The sequence below is a fragment of the Podarcis melisellensis genome (genome assembly GCF_964234715.1).
Source record: "Podarcis melisellensis genome assembly, chromosome: 8".
NCBI classification, from domain to species: Eukaryota; Metazoa; Chordata; class Lepidosauria; order Squamata; family Lacertidae; genus Podarcis; species Podarcis melisellensis.
The window spans coordinates 77761012-77774986 of NC_138540.1; the positions used below are offsets into that span (position 1 = coordinate 77761012).

A 13975-nucleotide genomic window follows, 5' to 3' on the forward strand; every position below is an offset into this window, starting at 1 on the left:
TATTTCTAACCGTCAATGTAGATGTCATTTCTCAAAAAACAGGCAACTCAATGGGGTAGCACTGTCTCCTCCTCTTTCCCTGCAGCAATGGCATATGAGGAATGTTTTGACAATTCTTTGGGTGAAGATGCATGGGATCCACTTTGCACTATTGAGGATGGCCTTTGTTTTGCCCATTTACTCAGAAACGGGTTACGTGAGTACAAAACTTTTCTGTCTTATTAAAACCTGGTCTGTGGGTCTACCATCCCTAGAGTATCTAGGGATGACTTGCATATGTACGTTCATGAGAAATGTACGTGTGAATCTTGATCTCATCCTATGTTGAGAAACAGAAACCATTTTTTTTTAAAAAGTGGGGAGATATTTCATGTATTCAGTTGAGTCATTAAGTGCTGAACCATCAAAGAACTAGAAAAGATACAAGGTGTATATGTGAGTTTATATGTGAACCAAGTGTGTGATTCTGCCTAAAACACTCTGTTTAGTCTGTTGACATATAATAGGCTTGCTGTCTAAGGTGCATCCAGAAGATTTCTCTTGCTGAGGTCCAAGAGATGCTGCCTGGGCACATTCATTGAAGAAAGGGCTCAAACTTCCCACCATTTATCTTAGTCAAATGATCTCACCTCTCCTGCCAAGCCTCTTCTTTGCAAAGAGAATACTTAAAGGACCTATTAGAGGGACCAGAGAAACTTGACCAGAAAAAGCCAAGGCTTCTACGCTCCCATGAGAAGGGAATGAGCCTTCTAAAAACTGAGCTGCTTTTTGCAGCTTGTTCCCCTCCCAACGCCTTTCCATCACTGGGGCTGCAAGATGGGATCTTCTAAGAAAGAACCTTAGGCTGAAGTGTTACATGACTGAAATGTGTCCCAATATAGGATTGTGATTGATTAATCTCCGCACTCCCCGAATGTCAAGGTGAGGCTTTAAAAAGTGCCTGGTCTTGTACCACAGTGACAGGCCATAACAATAAACAAGAATGTAAAATTGTTGGGGCATCATCAGTTAAGTGAATTAACTGACCTGCCATAGTTTGGAAATTTGGGCAAAGAGGCAGTAGCCACAGGTTCTGTGCCAAAGGGATGCTGAGTTTGGGAGCTCTGCAGAAGTGTTCCCCAAACTCCCCCCCCCCCCTCAAAAAAAAGACCACTTGCCTGTTGTAGTAATTATAATGTGATGTGCTAAATGCTGTGTGGTTTTCAATTCTAACTTTTCTTATATTCCTTTATTTCTTCTTTTGTATTTTACTATTTCCTATGAACTTGACCTGTGAAGTGAACACTCACCACCGCCTTATTAACCTTATCTTTTTCAGGGTTTCCAGTTCTTCTTACTGTCGTATTCATTCATTTCTTAGATTTCTATAACACCCTTCATCCGAGGATCACAGTGTGCTTTACAATATAAAAACACAAAAATGTATAACATAGTAACATCTTCTGTCTCTCAAAAATATAGTTTGAGGCAGCTTCTTGAATTTGGCCTCTCAAACAAGTCCGCCTTCTCCCATTTATGTGCAAATTTTACTGGAAATATCCTAGAATATTTACACGGTTTTGTTGATTCTTAAAGAAACAACTTGAAGAAATAGCCTGCTAAATTCAGTTGTTGAAATCCTCCCCTTATATCACCCATTCAGCCCCCCAAAATCAGTAAGCAGCATACTGTCCCTAAACTTTGCCCCCAAAGACCACTTGCCTGTTGTAGTAATTATAATGTGAGGTGCTAAGTGTTCTTGGGTTTTTAATTCTTCCTTTATTGCTTCCTTTATTTATTTTACTGTATTTTATTACTTCATATGAACTTGTTCTGTGAAGTGAACATTCATGACCTCCATACCAGCCTTATCTTTTTCCAGGGTTGCCAGTTCTTCTTACCATCTCCTTCATTCATTTCTGTAATTTCTACACTACCCTTGCCTCTTAAAAAATATAGTACAAGGCAGATTCTTGAGTTGGGCCACTGAATCAACTCAGTGAATATCAGGTATAGATGGATGAACTCTCTTTGAGTGCTTACCAGTTTGTGTGTGTAGAAAAACAAGTCTTCTCCCATTTATGTCCAAATTTCAACAGAAACATCCTCAACTATTTACATGTTTTTTTTAATTCTTAAAGAAACTAAATTCAGTGCTTCCATTCTTTTTCTTAAATCACCCATTAAGCCCCCAAATATGTTAGAAAGCATTATATAGATCTCAATAAGAATCATCTTGATTTTTGTGTGTGGAGATGTAGTTATTTCCTTCCAATTCTCTCTCACAGGTGGCTCTAGAAAAGAAAAATTTGTAGTGGGGTGTACTCCACATTGTACCAAAGAGAATTACAGTTTCACTACAGTAGACGGTTACTTACAGACTATCCGTGAGTGCTGTGCCGATGTTCTCTGCAATGATGAAATACATGATACTGGTAAGTAGCTGCATGCTTTTAGAATTATATATCTGTATATATTCCTAAACATGAATAGCATTGAGGTTTCAAATTTCTTCCTTGGTTGGTTATATAGAAATGACACTGTTCTAGTCCTTGATTCATTTCCCAAGTTTACATGGGAGAGTGTTAGAATCAGCATCACAACCTGTATTTCAAAGAGAAAGCATGTGTACTGCCCAAAAGCATTTATTGGCATCATTTACTGATGATACTTGGGTGTGTGGATCACTCCGGATGCATTTTGGGTACTAGAGAGGGGGAAGGAGAGAATAATACATTTCCTCCATGCTCCTTGCTATTCCACTTAGCTCTGGGAGTTGTCCTGCTGGGAAGAACTGGAGAGGAAGTGAGTGGAGCCCTCAGTTGCTGCTGATGGCCCCCCAACCAGAGAACTACAAAAGCAGCACTGCTGAGAAAAAGGGTGTTGGGATTGTGATGATGGTTTCCTCAGTCAAGGTTTTAAAATGGCCTCCTGCATGGGTTGGATTGTCTGAGTGTACTGCTTGGTGAAAGGAAGGAGTATTAGGGAAGTGGAGTGTACACTTGTTTCTACACAAAGAAAAGAAAAGAAAATATGATTATGAAAACCTTTGGTCCATGCATACATCCATCTTCTCCAGTTTCTGTTTAACAATGTCTTTTCAGTCTGGATGTATCAGAATCATTCATTTCTTTTTCTTACAAAAAGTCCAAGAAAGTTTCCCTAATTGTTCATATTATTAATAAAAGTTAACCTTTTTCTTTCCTTTTTCTTTTACCTGTATTAATTACCACTACCATTACTCTGTATTGAATAATAGTAAATTCCATAAAATGTCCTTATTAAAGTCTCTCAGTTGTGATCACACATTGGGTCAGTATTCAATTTTTGTTTCTCATTATAATTTGTTGGTTCATTTTCCAGCTCTGTATATTGTGTTCCATTTCTTTTTGTGTTTATGATAGCATCCCAAATTTCTCTTCTTGGACCTTCCATTTTCATTTTTTTTCTTCAGCCTTCTCCCATAAAAAGTACCATAACTTTATTGGCTCCGGATTGTATGCAGAATACTTTTTCTCTGCTAGAACTAAAGAAAGGCCAGGACTGAAGTCACAAAGCTTTGTCCCTTCTTGACTCCATCAGTGTCAAAAGCAGATTATTCTCCAAATCACCATTTGTGATTTTCTTTTCTACTTCTCCAAATTCTTGTATGGAAGTCATTTCCATTTCTGCATGGCGATCTGTTTCAATTGAATTATTTCCTGATCCAGTCCTGCCAACTTTTCATCAATTTGGTCTGAAGCCTCTGCACATTCTCCATTTCCATTTCCCACATTAGAGTCCTCTGGCTCATTCTTTTCATCATCCTCTGACTCGTTTTCTTCTTCATCAAATATTGTTCTGATCATTTTTAATTGTTCAGCCATCAATGGTTGAATAATACCAACAGTCACTGGATGATCCAAATGTGCCTTTGGCATAAGAGATACTTTTAATGTTCTGAAACTTATTAGCTACTTAATCCATTTTAATGTTTCCTCACAGAATTGGACTTCCATAACCACTGAATTGAACTTCCATAAGTGTGACTGTGTTATCTTAAAGCAGATTCCTTTCTGCAGATTCCTTTCTCATAGCTAATTATGGCAGTGTCACTTTCATTTTCTCCAGTTCTTTAGTGGCAGAGAACAAAGAAAGACACAAACAAAAAGTATTATGGATTATGGATTTTTTACATAACGGAGTTCCTATCATATTTTTTAATCTTTCTTGTCCACCATAAATCAAGCTTTCTGCTCTACTTTAGACACTTTAATAATTAGTTTCCTTTCTGTTTTCTCAACAACAGAAAGTGGTACCCACAGATTTTCAATTGTAGATTCACCCCAGCAAATGGAGGGGTGTCTCTCATTACAATGTCATTGACCAAGAGATGCTTTTAAAAGAGAGGGTGTGATTCTTATAAGGCAATTTTGTGGCATTTAGGCATGATGACCAGCTCATTCTAAACCCTGTGCAAATTGCAAGGCCTAGGCTGTAGAAAAATGACCTTGATCCCAACATCTTGGAGCTAACTCCCAGATCATCCTTATGTCCAGAGTGATTTAATAGCCAGTCTATTTGTTTGACTATTATCAATCACCATGTAATTATCTTCTGTCAGGCAGAGCTAGCAGAGAAATAACTGCCATGGCTCTCTCCAGGAAGTCCTACACTGTTACCTGGTGTTTATGTGTTTGTGTGTGTGTGTGTGTGTGTGTGTGTGTGTACACATGCAGAGACCTGGGGCCTCTTATAAGTATTAAGTGTACATACAAAATAATAATAGTAATAAATAAAATGCACAAAAACACATTTACACACAAACATACACATATATATTCTTCAATAGGTGACAGTACAGTTTAGAACGTAACAAAGAAACAACATAATGTACGTACGTAACATTATATACATAAATATATTTAATAGTAATAAGAAATACATGCCACAATGCATAATGGAAGATAAGCAATGCAGAAAAAGCAGCAGTGGCAAATTAGCTACATTGGCAACCCAGCACTATACTTTACAAGTCATCCACTACAATGTACAACTCTTTTTTGCCCATTTCAGTTGCGACTTTAAAATATAACACATATTTTAAAGCAGTACCAGTATGAATATTAAGAGAAGAAATGAGAGAAAAACTATCAGCAGCATATTTCTCTCTCTTGAAAGCTAACTCTTAATCCCTTCTCCTGTCAAGGACAGATAGCACCCAAAGCAGAAAACACCAAGCAGAAAGAAACTGCTGTTAAAGTTGCCCTTTCAGGGTCAACCTACCAGGGCTGGCTAATCACAGGACGGTCTTCCACCTGAAACCTAGCTGTTCTCTCTCTTCCCATCCCAAAGCACACCATAAGACAGGCGAAGTCCAACACCCCAGTTGCTGGCACCTCTGTCTAGTTTTTCAAGGTAGTAACCAAATCTGCTTGTTTAATGCCAGAAGCAGAGTGCAGTGGAGAATACTGCAACCACCTCTGAGAATTATAGAACTGTAATGTAGGAATTTTTATGGAGATATATGGGTTGGATCTAGGTGTTAACTGTAGTCATTGCTTTTGATAGACACAGAACGTGTTCGCAATCAGCGAAAGTGTGAGGCATGTCGTGCATCTGGTTCAGAAGGTTGTGCGGACTTGGAAACTATCAGTTGTTATGGGAATGAGACTCAATGCATTTCATTCGTCCTTGTTCATAGTAAGTAGCATTGCCTGCCCAGGAGTGGGAGAGGAGAAACAAGCCTGCCAAGGTGCATGGGTTGCTGTCATTCTGTTTGTGGCTTCATGCCAGAAAATAGTTTGCATGTGTGTTGCGGGGACAGGTTTTATTTTTCTTGAAAATATTACAGTGTTAGACTCACTTTTGCTTCATATTTATATAGATGAGCCTGTATATTTCGGTGGGGGGGGGGTAAGAAAGAGAGAAATAATCTGTTTGTTAATTTACATCCGAGACTGTTTTTTAAAAGAGGGTTTTTGTTAGCCTTTTTTGAAAAGTAAAAGCAGCCATGGAGCTCTGATCTGGAATGCAATTTCAGTGTGGATTGGGCCCATCTCCCATAATAACTAAAAGAGAATTTAGTTAATTGTTTTCTACATTTTAAACATATGTGTGATATTCAGCTATACAACTTTTAGAAGACATCTGACAGCAGCTGGGGCAACCTATTCAGGTGGGCAGGGTAATAAGAATAAGAATAAGAATTCATCTCATGATGTGATTCTGACATGCTTTCCATACTTGTGCAATACCATTAACAATAACAACAAAGTTCCTATTCTCTCTCTTCTGCACAAACCCACATCCGTTATTACCCATTACTCCTGTGACCATGCCCCTTTCTCTTTACCAGATAACAGTTTGGTTCCTGATGTATCTTATAAAGGCTGTGCGACCCCATCTTTTTGTGAGTTGGCGAGGACATCACCATATAATGGATACTTTTTGGGCACTATAACCCAGGCAAGATGCTGTGACACTCTGCCTTCCCCACAGCCACTTAACTTTGAAGGGTAATTAGGAGAGGAGAATACCTTTTCCTTTTGGAGTCCACCACTTAGTGGAGGTGGAGGTTGTTTGTCTATGGTGGGATTGCAGAGCGACTGGGATTCACAGGACCCTTGATTTTGAGTCCTCTATTTTGGAAATGTGATGCAGGGGTTAGAGAAGCTAAAGTAGAAATATGGGTCTTGGGGGCTTTGCCTCATGATATACGGGTTAAATTTTCCTTTGTTCACAATCAAAATAAATTGTTGTTGCTGTAACATCTGTGTTGTGTTTCAGTATTTATCTAATTAAGGATATTTGGTCATGGTGTTGGGGAAGGGCAATGTTCGTAGAAGGATCAAATTGGTAATTGTTATTTTATAGATTGATCAGTATATGTAAGAATAGAAACATATAACAGAGACACTGTATCAGTTATTGCTTTTGAAACTTTTAAAACCAGTTTCTGCAAGCAAAGCTTTAAAACTTACTTTCGTGTGATGTGAATTTATTTCTACACAACGGTCAGATCAGAAAGAAAATTTCCACTAGCTCCTCATTTCTTCAGCTGACACTCCTCTGGCCCAGGGGATCGTTTGATGAGAGGGAGAAGCAACTTGGTCACTTCAGCCCGTTGGGTACCCTCTTCTCACGCTCAAGCACTGTAAAGCAATCACTATCCCACCCCATCTGTTGTAGCTAATCAAGGTACACTCAATGTACTTCTTTTGTAGCTGACAACCACATCTCTCTGTTATGTGAGGGGTGGAAACTGTGCACCCCCTTCAAAAATCTCCCAGTTGGGAAACTGGATCTAGCCCTCTAGTTTTCAGCACCCTCATAGCAATCTTTACAACTTGGGCATTTGATAGGTTTAGTCTTAATCTGAGCACTGATTGCAGTTTCTGCCTACCCCCTCCCCCAAATGGGGTATCCAGAGGAGAAGCTTCTGTTTGTATGCCCATGTGGGGGCAACGGGCCACAATACTCCCCACGTGCAATCCAGTGGGGGTATTACCCCATTATGTATGTCAGGACCTCCTCAGCCCAGACACTGAGATCCAGCACCAAGGTCCTTCTGGCATTTCCCACACTGCGAGAATTAAAGTACAGGGAACCAGGCAAGGGGCCTTCTCAGTAGTGGCGCCCACTCTGTGGAAAGCCCTCCTATCAGATGTAAAGGAGATGAGTAATTCTATATATTTTAGGAGACATCTGAAGGCAACCCTGATTAGAGAAGCTTTTTAAAGTTTAAGGTTTACTTTGTTTTTATATATGCTGGAAGCTGCTCATAGTGGCGGGGCAACCCAGGCAGATGGACAGGGTACAAAGAATAAGAATAAGAACAAGAATAAGAATAATTCCTCATTTCCAGTTTACCCCAAACTGTAAGTTCTTCTGGCAGGAGGGTTGGAAGGGGTGGGGTCTCTTGAAAAAATTAAGCGTAACTAATTGGTTTACGACCCCAATTAGGTGCAGTTAAAGCGGTCCGGCACGTTTCCCCTCTCAAGCTGCGCCGATCTGCATCTCTCCGTCACGCCTTGCAGAGTAAAAACACAGCGGAAAAAACTGTTGCTTGTTGCTTAGATCCAGGCAAACACATCAGGCTCTTGTGTGTCTATTTATTAGCCTTTTATTACAGCAGAATATTTACAGCTCAGCATTTCTCAGATTCTCCTGGGCTGCTGGCATTCATGGCCGCCCTTCTCTTTCGAAGAAGCAGAGAACAGTGAGACAGTGAGTAGAACTCCTCCCACCTTCCAAACCTGACGTTAGAATGTGAGGCGTCACTCAGAACATCTTAACCCTGTAAGTACTGAATCTCCACACCCCCTCTCGCCGAGCATTCTGACGACACCTGTGGATGTGCCTTTGCAGACCTCTGTGAGATCAAACCTTTCCCCAATGCCTTGCGCCTTTTCCTGGCGTTTCTGTCAGGCACCTGTGGAACATCCTCACAACTCTCAGATTCGCATTGTGCGAAACCAACCCACACCCCTGTGGCCTGATACCTCTCAGGTGGAATACCTTTCGTTGTGCGACTAGACCGCCTGAGCACAAACTCAGGTATTTCCTCTGACTCACTGCGGTCAGTAGGTGTGTCCTGTGCATCACGGGATTCCCCCTCTGACTTAAAGCGTTTTCGAATCCTTTGCATCATGCTAACAGGAGAACTAGGCTCACTCTTGGGCTCTCTTTTAACAACCTGTGGAGACGCCCCATCCTGTTCTTGACCCTGGTCAGTGACCTGGTCGTCATCAGCAGACTCAGCCCCTGGCTCTCCTTCCTCCTCCTCAGACTCTTCCTGCTCTGAATCAGAAAGACATTCTGAGAGTACATCACGCTTTGCAGGAGTCTTTGACCTTTCATCCTGCTCATAGAACTCAGCGTGTTTACTGATCAGCAGCTTACTCTGATCACCTGTTGGGTACGCAAACCTCCATGCTTTAGAAACCGGCTCATACCCACAGAAGATCATTTTCTGGAACTTGGGTTCACCTGGCCCTCGCAAAGCCTTAGGCACTGGCACAGATGCGGTTGACCCAAAAGGACGCAGAAAATGAACCCGGGGTTTCCTGCCGTGCAACATGAAAAAAGGTGTGTCCCCTACCATTGAATTGTAGGTCCGATTCCAGGTGAAGCTTACACACTTAGTTGCCTCCATCCAAAAGCTTGGAGGTAACCCAGAGTCTGACAGCAACACCTGTGCGGCCTTAACCAGAGCCTCACTCCTGAGCTCTGCTACCCCCCTTTCTTGAGGAGAAGTCACGTTGTGGCGTATCCCTTTCTGATGAAAGAACTTCTGCAAAGCAGACCCAGTAAATTTTGCACCTCTGTCACTAGTGACTGCTTGCACCCTGGTGGAGAACCTTAGTTCCACCTCCTCAACCCAACTTTTAATCAGTTGTGCTGCATCTTCCTTGGATTTGAGAGCATGAGTCCAGGAGTTCTGAGAATAATCATCCTGCGTCGTTAGCAGAAACCTGGCCCCTCCCAGACTTGGTTCCTCCATGGGACCCAACAGATCTACGTGAACAAGCTCAAAAGGTTTTGTGGTTACCCTCTCCACCCTGGGGTAACTGCACCCTTTTACCTCTGCCTTTCTGCAAGCCTTACAATTTATGGCACTTCCACATTCCTCAATTTTACAGCCTTTGGAGCACTCAGGTAGCACCTGGAGTTCTTCTAGAGAACTATGGGCTGTCTTCTTGTGCCAAGCACATGCACATGAAACATGAGTGGGAACTGTAGCACGCAACGCTTGTGCTCTCTCAACCTTCCCCTCACCCCCCCAGAGGCGTTTTAAGAATGAAGAGATCATTCTGCCCCTTTTCAACTTTGACTAGCTGCTTTCCTCCTTTGTAGATTGTGCACACATCTTTTTCAAAAGAAACCTTAAACCCCTTCTGCAACAAATAAGGTACAGATAAAATACAGTGATGCATCCCTGGTACAGTGCAAACCTCCAACTGCTCCTGCAAAACAGAAAAATAGACATTTGCAACATTAGTTACATTTTTCTTTGCCCCATTTGCGAACAGAACAGTTTTCCCAGCTGGAATTGCCTTGCAATTCCACATCTCGACAGCAGGGGTCTCTGGAACCAGGTTGCGATTAGCTCCTGAATCGATTACAAAACTGAGCTCAGTGTCTCTCTCAGAGCTGTCCTTCAACATTGCCATAGCAACAAAAGTTTCACTGCCCCCTCCCTCTGGGCATCTGCAGCTGTTCTCTCTGGTTGGCACGTCAACCAACTCCCCCTTGTTCAGGACCTTGGCAGCTTCCGTAGAAGCAACTTCCTCCGTTGTCTTGGAGACTGGACTGGCCTCTGCGCTCCCACGGAACTCTGTAGGGCTTATCTGCACATTGTGCAGGTGGTTGGCCTTGAAGCGTCTCAGCTTCCCAGACCTCTGCGCACGACGAAAACAACTCTTGGCAGCCTTTGGAAAACAAGCCGTTTCTGAGCTTTTACTGCTCACTGCCCCCCCACTGCTCTCAGGGCTCCCAGGATGTTTGCCTGCACCCCCTCTGGTGGGTAAAGGGCTCCCAACACTTGGCTTCTGACCTGGCTCAGCACACAGGTACGGTGCAGCATTCTTACAGCTGCCAGCAATAGTCCCTTCGTCCCCCTCTGGGGGCTCACAGCTTTCCTCAGCTGTGCGTTGGCTCTCAAGAATGTGCCCAGCGCCATCTTGCCTCTCCCCTTCGGATGCAGCCACGATTTGGCTCTTGCGTTCCACTCCCGCTTCACAAGCCTCACGGAGTGCCAGCCAAGCAGCCTCAGGCCTTTTAGCATCCAGGATAACATGCATCAGATCAGCACTCACATTCTCTGCCAGAAAAGCAAGCACACACTTCTCGGCTTCACTCAGCTCTGCAGCTGCCCCAGCCGCTGTCTGTGGCGGCTGCACTGCCTCCCAAAGGTTTTCGCCGACCAGTAAAAGTTCTACGTGGAGGCTCCATGTCCACCAGCCTTCACACGTCAACTTTTCACATGGCAGCTTAAGCTCACAGCCATGCCTTTGGGACTGCGTCATTTTTCTTCCCGGGGTTCCAGCCGTACTCACGTTTCCAGTTCAGCCTTCCAGCACCCGTTTCTCAGCTGCTCTCAGCTCCAGCTAGCTTCTCTGCCTCTCAGCGTCAGGCAGGACTTCAGCTATCAGCTTTCAGCTTTCAGCAGCAACTTCTCAGCTGGCTCCAACGTTGCCCAGCTGACTTCAAAGCACACTTCGCAACAGTTTTATAACGGTAATTAGTCCCATAACCTCTTGAAAAAATTAAGCGTAACTAATTGGTTTACGACCCCAATTAGGTGCACTTAAAGCGGTCCGGCACGTTTCCCCTCTCAAGCTGCGCCGATCTGCGTCTCTCCATCATGCCTTGCAGAGTAAAAACACAGCGGGAAAAACTGTTGCTTGTTGCTTAGATCCAGGCAAACACATCAGGCTCTTGTGTGTCCATTTATTAGCCTTTTATTACAGCAGAATATTTACAGCTCAGCATTTCTCAGATTCTCCTGGGCTGCTGGCATTCATGGCCGCCCTTCTCTTTCGAAGAAGCAGAGAACAGTGAGACAGTGAGTAGAACTCCTCCCACCTTCCAAACCTGATGTCAGAATGTGAGGCGTCACTCAGAACATCTTAACCCTGTAAGTTCTGAATCTCCACAGGGTCTACCCAATTCCTATGTCAAACCACTTACATCCGTAATCAATAATGTTGTGGTCTGATTTCACCCAAATATCTGTTGCCGTGCCTCCTCTTCTTGGTATTGGTGATGCCTGAAAGGAAAGTGGGGACGCATTGCCACACAAGTAAATACTGATAGGGTTGCATGGCTGTCATGTTTTCCCCACTTACATTGGATTTAATTCTCCCCAAAAGCCAAGAGAGATAGAACCCATAGACTGTCTCAGATAAGCAGAGTGGAGAATGAAGCTCATTCTGAAGGATGACGCTGGGTGATGAGGTTGACGTGGCCTCAGGTAAGCATTGACAAAAATAGATCAGATGACACAGCTAAGGTACAATCCATTTTACTCTTCCTGGTAAGGTGATGCAATATGGGAACATCTGAACAAAATTCCTGCAAGGGATTTCAACATAGGTATATAAAACCTTTTTAAACCATACCAATGATTACAATATAAACAGCACAGCTGCAGCTCTTCATTAAAATCAGAAAGTTCCCAAAAACCTGTTGGGACAAGAAAGTATCCACCTGCTATGAAACAGGCTGTGCACTGTCATGGTGCCTTCTGACCCAGGTACACACTGCTGGGGTCATGCCAAGTTTTGTCACCTGAGCGGTATCTCCTGAGTTCTACAATTCAGGATCCAGCTCAAGTCCCCAATCACAGCAATGGATAGCACCAAACCTGGTGGCTGAACCCAACCTCACACCCCATCCCAGGTCTGGATTAGTGCTTGCAGATTCCTGGTGAGTGCACTAGAAATAAGATGGGTGCTAAAAATATACTCCCCACATGTCAAAAGGCAGCATAAAGAGGTGCCAGATGCACTTCCATGGGGAAGGAATCCCCGAATTTAGGGCCCTCTAAAGTCCTGATACAATCCCAGGTACATCTTCCTTCCCCAGCAGAATATTTTTAAATAATATCAAGCCCTGGCAGATATTTAGAATCTCCGCGGAATGGTAGAAGCAGAATTGCCAATACAGTGGACGCTTGGGTTGTGAATGTGATCCATGCGGGAGGCACGTTCGCAGCGATTCGGTGCTTTTGCGCATGTGCAAAGCACAATTTAGTGGTTCTGCGCATGCGCGAGCACTGAAGCCCAAAAGTAACGCATTCCGATACTTCCTGGTTCGGTGCGGTGCGGTGCGGTGCGCAACCCAAAGACACACAACCTGAAGCATCTGTACAGCCAAGAAGAAGAAGAGATAACGGCTTTGCCAGTGTTTGATGCCTTCATCCTAGGCTGCAAACTTTTGCCATGTACAGATCCTCCTGGTAAGTATTGGGAAGGATTGCATTCACTCTGGATTTGGGGGCAAACGTCTGATATGCCCTTCCCAGCACAGTGCTTAGAAGGATCAGAGAACGGTAAGCTTGCCTAAAGCCAATATCACGTATAGTCAAAGCACATTGGGTGCAGTGGTGGGTAGGATAGCCCAAACCTTCCCCTCTGGATGCCCACTCCCTTGAAGTGGTAACTTCAAGACTTGGTTACTGCAGCATGCAGTGGGGCTGCCCTTTCATCAGACTTGGAAGCTGCAGCTAGTTAACTCTCATCACCCCCACCAAAGGGCTCTGACACAATCTCTGAGGACATGTCCAAAGCCTTGCAAGGCCCATCTGAGCCCCTGCGAAGCCTCGGAAGTGACGTTTGAGGCCCTAACAGGCCTCCAAATGAGGTTTCGGGTATAAACCTGAGGTCTCGTGAGGCCCCAGAAACACCTCTGCGGTAGCACCAATGTCATGTGACATTATGATGTCACAATGTCATGACATCACATTATGTTGCGGGTGCCATTGGACATCCATAATCTGGGGCCCACCTTGACACCCTGGGCCAGAGTGCTCATAAGCAGCAGGCTGCTGGCATCGTGTGGCACTGTGGATGAGCCAGTTCCACTGGTTGCCAAGTTGCTGCCAGACCACATTCAGGTTACTTGTGTTTATTTTTTCAGATTCCTGAGCAATGTGAGCCCAAAGTACATTGAGGACAGCACAATCTCTTATGCTCCACCTTAAGCAGCAAGATCCTCTGGTGGAACAATTCTCCCTACACCCCTGAGGATTAGTCTCCAAGTCAGATCAAGCCTTTCGTGTGACAGGCCCTGCCAGTAGATTTTGACAGGAATCTATAGCAGCGAATGGTCTTGGTGGAGGCCTTGTGCCATCTCCATGGAGCTGTGGGAACCCATGCTCCAATGCCTCAGCCCTGCCACTGTGGAAGCGGGCTCCAACAGAGGCCCAGTTGATGCTAGGGCACCTGAGAGCAGTGGCAGGCCTAGCAGCACGCACATGACGTGGTGTGATGTCACGATGCACATGCATGCC

General features: G+C 43.9%; 1 long non-coding RNA gene across 1 annotated transcript; it reads left to right on the forward strand.

Moving 5' to 3' along the window:
* The first annotated feature begins 2290 nt into the window (after positions 1-2290).
* On the forward strand, positions 2291-6436 carry LOC309376271. Its single transcript, XR_014171139.1, has 3 exons — positions 2291-2414; positions 5530-5661; positions 6317-6436. It is a non-coding gene; the product is annotated as an uncharacterized lncRNA (long non-coding RNA).
* The last annotated feature ends 7539 nt before the right edge of the window (positions 6437-13975 follow it).